Source organism: Heteronotia binoei, unplaced genomic scaffold (assembly GCF_032191835.1).
Source record: "Heteronotia binoei isolate CCM8104 ecotype False Entrance Well unplaced genomic scaffold, APGP_CSIRO_Hbin_v1 ptg001683l, whole genome shotgun sequence".
In the NCBI taxonomy this organism is placed as follows: domain Eukaryota; kingdom Metazoa; phylum Chordata; class Lepidosauria; order Squamata; family Gekkonidae; genus Heteronotia; species Heteronotia binoei.
In genome coordinates this window covers 40,684-48,698 of record NW_026800358.1, presented here as the reverse complement: position 1 = coordinate 48,698, position 8,015 = coordinate 40,684, and positions in this window count along the sequence as shown.

Sequence of the window (8,015 nt, the reverse complement as noted above, 5' to 3'; positions counted from 1 at the left end):
CTGCCCACATAGTGTCCACATAGCAGGCAGAGATTCCACCACCGCCCTCAATCGTACCAAATCATGTTTGGAAATATCACAGCAGACTGGAGGACCATATGGAAAATGACCAATTAAGAGAAGACGTTGTGTGGATATTCCTGAAACCTGACTCTAATTTAAGGCCCAAACTAGACCAGAGCAAAACTTCTGTTGGAAGTAGCTTTGATCTGCTCTTGGTCATCACTCAGAGGGCTGTATTCCATTTCAGTACTTGAAGAGTTGTTGTATAGAGGATGGTGCAGAATTGTTTTCTGTGGCCCCAGAAGGTAGGACCAGAACCAATGGGTTGAAATTACATTAAAAGAGTTTCCAGCTCAACATTAGGAAAAACTTCCTGGCAGTCAGAGGAATCAGTCACTTGCTCCGAGGAGAGCAGAAGCCTGGGGGTGAAGTGGAACAGGCTTCCTCAGGAGGTGGTGGGCTCTCCTTCCCTAGAGGTTTTCAAACAGAGGCTAGATGGCCATCTGACAACAATGTGGATCCTATGAATTTAGGGGGAGTTTCCTGTATTGTGCAGGGGGTTGGACTAGATGACCCTGGATGTCCCTTCCAACTCTATGATTTGAACCCACATGTGCCAATCACAGTGCTCTGGGTTTCTTCTCATCTGCCTGACCCTTGAGGCTGAAAAGAGAGGCACATTCTGAATTCAACAAAAGAACAAAACCCAGTGCAAGGATTATACCATTTGAAGCTTGCAAAACCAGGAGTAGATGTTGCTTTGGGGGCTGGAATGGCCCTCCGTGGTCCCTGCTTGCTCCCTATCTCCTCAACCTGTTACACGATCAAAGTTTGCTGAACTGCTTGCTCCAAAGGAACTCAACCCTGAAATATCCTATTGCTCAGGAAAGTGGGGGAATGTGAACCTGTAATTTATTCCACATGTCTCAGGGGTGAAGCCAGACATGAAAAAACAAAACAAAAAACCAGGCTCGTCACTCTAATGGGTCCTTCCGGGGCCGAAATTGAGCCCCGAGACCAATCTTTCCAGGACATAGAAAAAGTCACTGTGTTGAGGACAGCTGGATCCTGTAACAAAAAAGGCTTTGGACAGAAGCAGCGTGGGGAACAGCAGTGTTGGGGGTCACTTGTATGTCAAACTGCTTTGCTTCGTTTAAATTACATGCTGAAGAGAGAGTCCTCAAGCGGGAGTACTTGGTGGTGGAAGTAATTGTGACTGAGATGACACCAGGAAGGTTCAACTCTGGCTGGGAACGAGGTCTTCCCGCTGTTTAGCCTGCATCCCAGATCTTCCTTCTGATCAAGACGCTGGCCTCCAGGGGGTAAGAAGGAACTTTCTTTCCCTGCTATTTTTAATTGATAAGTGTAGTTGTTCTGCAATAGAAACGGGTCATCCGCTTGTGACCTCTCATTAAAACGTATGGCATCGGCTACGTTTCTGGGATATAGTTAATTAGAAATCACTTCAGGAAGGGACGGGGGTGGTGGGAAGGTGGGGGCAAGATAAACTCTGCCTGAGAGTCAGAGATTCCCCTCCCACAGAGACAGCTCGGTGCCTGCCTTTCTCCAAGCTCACTGTGACGATCCGGAAGTGGTTGACTTTCTATCACAACTTGATGAAGAATTTCTTCTGCCCTATCTATAACTATTTGGGCTGGGCACGATGGCATCTACTGGGCTGTTCACAATGACTGACCTCCACTGATGGATCTTCCTTTCCGCTGGGTAGGAGTAACACCTTTTTCTCACTGTGATAGTACAGAGAGTTTGCATTGATACACATGCTATGGGCTAAACTTAGGTACATGCCTGTTTAAAGGAGTTTAAAGGAGAACCCTCCAGATACACCCTTGAATTCACCAGATTCCAAGGCAGAGATGTATGCACAGGAATCTAGAGTGGATTCTAGAAGGAAGGCAAGAGCTCAGAGGAAAACCTCCAGTTTCTTACATTTTCTGGAGTAGAATTGGGCAGTTCTGCCCAATTTGATGTACTAATTCTGGTTCCCTTTCCATCACCCTTGTCTGGTCATGGTCCTAACACTTACAAGGGCTCAGATTGGTACCTACATCTTTCTTATGTAGAGTACTTTAGACTTTATAGATCTAACCATGCGATAGAATGGAGGGTCCATGCCCTTTCCTGGATTCGGATGTGGGGGCTAATTGAGCTTGCTCCCTTGGGTGGTGTCATGATCTCGGTCCTAATGAGGCCTATAGGCTCCAGGGATACCCGTGTAGGAGTAGTTACAGGGCCTATATCTCCCAGGATCCCTTCTGTCACTCTGATTGGGTGAAATCAGTTTTGGAGGGAAAACTTGCCCAGAGGGGGGTGGGACATGGGAGGAAAGCATAAAATGGCCAAGCTACAGACAGGGTTGTTCTCTCTAGAGAGGATGTAGACTGAGAGAGGGTGGTGCTCTCTGGAAAAGGCTGACCTGAAGGCAGGTTACAGCTGGAGAGTGATCCCTCATCCAAGGAGGGTGAGTGAGTCTATTGGGATTAGAGGAAGGGAACATTTAGGTAGATGCATGAGGGTTTTTAAATTTCTTTGTACCAGACTTTACTGTTTCTGTATTCATTGTTGCACTAAAAAGTTTTGCAACCCACTTATTGTTTTTGAGCACAAAATAAACCTGTTGTTATTGTTAAACTGCCTGGGTCCTCACATCTCTTCTGCCACGTTTAAAAGGTACTTGCTAATCAGGAAGACAGTGGATGGGTGCCCTGGGCCTTCACATACAGACCCTTACCAGAGTGGTGGCAGCCAGTTAGAAGGTCCTTCCTGATCCCCTGCTGTGTGATAGGTGGACAAAGCAGCTTTGAGTGGGCCATTTTGTCCCAAGAATGGACAAGCGGGGAAAGGGTGAAGCATTCCACTTACAGGTAGCCTTTTTTGGGCCTCGCTGGGTTAAATAAAAAAATCTGCAGAGGAATGAATCTAGAAGCTCTGTATGGGATCTTGTAGAATCCTGAGGCTTAGCAATTAGATGTTGGTTTTGGCCGAGAGAGACCCAAATTTGCATCTTTGCTTGCCTTAAAAACTCAGTGGAGGACCTTGGCCAGTCATTCTTTCTCAGTGTAAGGCTGTGAACATTCTCATGAAATTGTTCTGAGAATAAAATGGAAGTGGGAAGAACCGTGTATGCTGCTTTGGAGAAGAATGATGGGATAAAAATATACTCACTGGGGATAAACAAAAAGAAAAAGACAAAAAGGCCCCGAAGAAGCACAAGGCCAGAGCCTATTCAGGGGGCTCTTTTTTAGCAACCTGCAAGGGAAGGGCTTAGAGTGGATAGAAATAGATTGCTAATTAAATGTCCTTAGAACATTTATTTTGAGCGGCAAAGCAGCTTCAAAAGTGACAAAGAGTTTAAGGACCGGCGTGCAGCCTGTCAAAAACCTGCTGAATCTGTCCAGCCACCTCAATGGCGCCAGGGTTTCACACTGCCTCACAAAGTGCAGCCGCAGCCAGCCACTCTCAGCTGTCGGTTCTGTGCTGACACTCAGCTTCCCAGAAATAGATGCCCTGCCGCAGTGCCGGCCTGCCTGTAATCAGGAATGAACTTTGGGGTGTGAGGTGTCCCTGGAGATGTTTGCAAATGATTGAGGTTTAATAATAATCCCCAGAAAAAAAAGTGATTATTTATGACCCTGCCTATGCCCCCATGAACATGCCTGTGTGCCATCAAGTTGCAATAGAGTTACGGTGGCTCTAGCAAGGCAAGCAGGAAGCAGAGGTGGTTTGCTGTTGCTTTCTTTTGCAGAGCCTTCCTTGCAGAGCTTTTTTTTTTTTTTGACTAGGAATGCAGTTCCAGCTGGCTTGGCATCAGGGGGTGTGGCCTAATGTGCAGATGAGGTCCTGCTGGGCTTTTTCTACAAAGAAAGCCCTGCTTCCTTGATCGTCTCTAATCCGTAGGGTTGCCTAGCTTCAGGTGGCGCCTGGAGATCTCCCAGAATAACAACTGATCTCCAGCTAATGGTGATCAATTTCCTTGGAGAAGATAACTGCTTTGGATAGTGGGCCCTATGGCATCATACCCCACTGATGTCCCTCTCCTTCCCAAACCCCACCCCCCTCAGGCTCCTCTCCCAAATCTCCAGATACTTCCAAACCCAGAGTTGACAACCCTATCCATCCGAGTACCCACCTTGCTTAGTTTCCAAGATCTGATGAAATCAGGCCAGACCAGGCCACCTGCCCTCCCATGGAAGGGAAGGCATTATATCCCACTGGTTCTCAAACAGCAGCATTTCAAGGTTGTAACAACCATACAAAGCATCCCTTTAAATAGTTCTTCTGTGTACGTTCAAAAAGTAGTATGTGAGCTTCTGAGCTAACAGAACCCTTCTGCAGACTGAACATTCAACACAAAGAAGGCAGAATTGCTCAGTATCATCTATGAAGAACAGAGATCTAGGGGTACATATACTGGCACGGTCCAGGGCCAGGAGACACCTACTGAGCAAAGACCACCTCCATATGGACTAGCCATTAATGTCCACTGATTCTCTGAAAACACCAGCAGATAATAAACACTATTAACATGCCTACCAAAAGATGGATTGTGGCTTGTGGCTTTCGTCTTCATAATGTGGGAAAATATAAATATGGGTCCCAGTTTGAGGCTAAATTTGAAGGGTTGGCTCCAACCAGCTTTTCTGGTACTGAAAAGAGAAGGGAAAGTTCCCTTTGGCCACCAAAAGAAGACTCTGCTACAGATCATAGGACCTACATGGACAAAGCCTATGTGTATTGGGGGTTTCAGTGTGGAAGGGAATTGGGTAAGAGTAGGAAAATTGGTTGGATCCAACCTAGAAGAGGAGGAGGAGGAGGAGGAGGAGGAGGGGGAGATTGGTTTTATACTCCACCATTCACTACCTGAAGGAGTCTCAGAGTGGCTCACAAGCTCCTTCCCCTCCCCACAACAGACATCCTATAAGGTAGATGGGGCTGAGAGAGCTCTGACAGAAATGGCTCTTGAGAGAACAGCTTTGAGACAACTGTAACTGATGCAAAGTTGCTCCAGCAGATGCATGTGTTGAAGATGACAGCTGTTGGGGTACGATGGAGTCTTGAAGGGTTTACAGAGAATGGATTAAGTCAGAGCACATGAACCCTGGTCTACAGGTGCTGTAGGATGCAATAAGAATGTCTTCGGGTGGAATGTACCAAAGCAGAGAGCAGGTGGGTAGTCACATTTCTAAGTACCTCCTTCCATTCAAAGCTCCCTGCAAAAAGAACATCCAAAGGAAGAAGCCAGAACTAAACAACAATAAACCCTCCTTGGTTTTGCCTTTGTCCTAGTCTGCACTTTATACAATCAGACTGTTAATCCATTCAGTTTGTTGGCAGTTCTGATTGACTCTGTTTTTCTTTTCTTTTTTTGTAAAGGTGGGGATGCTGAGGACTACACTCTGGACCTTATGAATGAGGCATATGCCCTGCCACAGAGCTTTGGCATCTCCTGTTTCCTTGTCAGGGTTCTTTTTCACCAGAAGTCATATGATCACAGCTACAAGCCCTGGATTCTACATTGCCACAGGATGAAGAGGTTGGTTGGCCATTGAGCTCTTTCTAAAGGTTCAAAGATTGCCAGCATCTGCAAAACTTGGACAGGTTTTTCCTCAAATTACAGAGGTGTCCCAGCTTTCCCCTCCCATCTTGCCATCAGCTTCAGGGGAGGCCTGGACATCTGCTGGATATCCAGACTGTGGAAGTCAGTTTCGCCTAGAGGCTACTTTGGAGGGTAGACCCCGCTCCCCAAACCCCACTCTCCCCAAGATCCACCCCCAAATCACCATGAATTTCACAACCTGGAATTGGCAACCCAAAGTCTGAAAACGGCATTTACTGTTTTAAAACAAACAAACCAAACAAAAACTGCTATATTGTGCCACAGGAAGATAATTTAGGGGAGGGCGGGATATAAACATAATAAACAAACTTCCTTTCCCAGGTCACGGAGAAGAATGGGGCTGCACTCCGCTTTTTTGGCCATTGCGCTTTTGTAGTACAATAGCCATAATCTACTAATGGATTGTCTAGTGATGTGTGGCTGCAACCCTGGATTTCTAAACCTCATGTTTTTGTTCATTGGAATGGTCCAATTAATTCGACCCGTGGCTGTGTTGCTCAGTGTCCTGGTATCTTATTTCTAGAGCTGTAACATGGGGAAATAGCAAAAGCCTTCCATATGAAGAAAAAAAAAGACTTTGAGCCAGACAGTGAGAAAATTGCCTTCTGGAGGTCAGAATGTCCATGGCCTCTGGCAAGCTGGCCTTGGATGTCAACTGACAGGGTAGAGAAACACAGATTCTTGATGAGAGTAAACAGTCAAATCCTACTCCATTTTTAACATGATGGAGCTGGTCTTACGTTTCATGATTGCTAAATTATCTGTGGAATGTGAAGAACTATTTCTGGATAAAATGCTGCATTTTAGTCTGAGATTTCCTGCCCCCCCCCTTCCAATGGAATGTTAGTACGCACATAAAGATGGGGTTTATTTTCCAACAGATTTTCTACATTCATCTCATGACATTTCACGCACTCTGGTGACCCCTCAGCTTTCGAGAGGTGGAAGAAGGAGGTGGGAAAAACATTGGCAGCAGGCTAAGCAAAGGGTCTCTCTCTCTCTCTCTCCTTTCTTGTGCACCATCTTAGCGCTGTCAATTTTTGAAAAATCTCATCTTCTTTTTCTTTTGATGTGCAGCCTTTACCCAAGACACACGGCAGGGACCAGCAGACGTTCATTTGAAATGATTTTCATTTACTGCCTCCTGGAATGGACAGGAAAGCAGGTCTCAGAGGCAACTTCCCTGTACCAGTTTGTCGTACATATTTATTTGTCAGAGATGTGAATCTTCAGGATTGCATTCTATCAAGTGACATTCTCGGTCATGGTGATGTGTGTCTAAAAATAGGTCATTGTCGAAGAACTGGGAAGGGAAACATGTGGAGTGAGAGAGGGGGGAAGCAGGAGGCACCCAAGAGCATCCCATTAGCCCTCACCTGAAGGCCACCCAGTTCACCTCAAGGGCCCCGATGCAACCAGGTTGCCAACTCTGGGCTAGGAAATTTCTGGAGATTTGGGGATGGCGCCTGGGGAAGGCAGGCTTTAGGGAAGGGAGGGGCCTCAGTGAGGAACAATGTCATAAACAATGCCACAGCTTTTGTTTTGAGCAGGAACGCACAGAAACGCAGATCCGGCTGGCTTGCTGTCAGGGGGGGGTGGCCCAATATGCAAATGAGTTCCTGCTGGGCTTTTTTTCTACAAAAAAAGCACTGCCTCTAGGCATCTATCTTCAAATCCAGCCCGAATCTTCAGTCAACCTAGTTTCAGTAAAAGGAAAAACTATCGTGCCGTGAGAAAGTGCACTCGTAACCACTGCATCTCATGCTCTTTTGGTCTGAGGGGATGTTATGTATGGAAAGCTAAGCTACTGCTTTGGTGTTTGCTAGTTCCTGCCAGACTCATTGGAGTTTATAGGATTGAGCTTGGGGACAGAGAGATAATGGGAAGCAGGGTTCAAACTTTGCTTCCCTGGACCAATTGTGAGCCCCCTTCTTCTTCCTTCTTTCCCCATTTCCTCCAGGGGAGCTGATCTCTGTCATCTGGAAATCAGCTGTAGCTCCAGACCCCACCAGGAAGTCGGCTACCCTTGCTACAGCTGTCTGTGTCTCAGTCCACTTGTGGACACTCTATTTGCATAGTTGTCAACAGCTCATTCCATTTGGTTTCAGTAAGACTTAAGTTGCAATTGAGTTTGCTGGACCAGGACCTATTTATTTACCCTTAGCGATAGTGCAGTCTTACTGAATACTGCAGGGGTGACCAACGGTAGCTCTCTAGATGTTTTTTGCCTACAACTCCCATCAGCCCCAGCCAGCATGGCTGGGGCTGATGGGAGTTGTAGGCAAAAAAAAAACATCTGGAGAGCTACTGTTGGCCACCCCTGGAATACTGGGTATTCTCTGACACCCTATTTGGCACCTATTCCATTTACAGT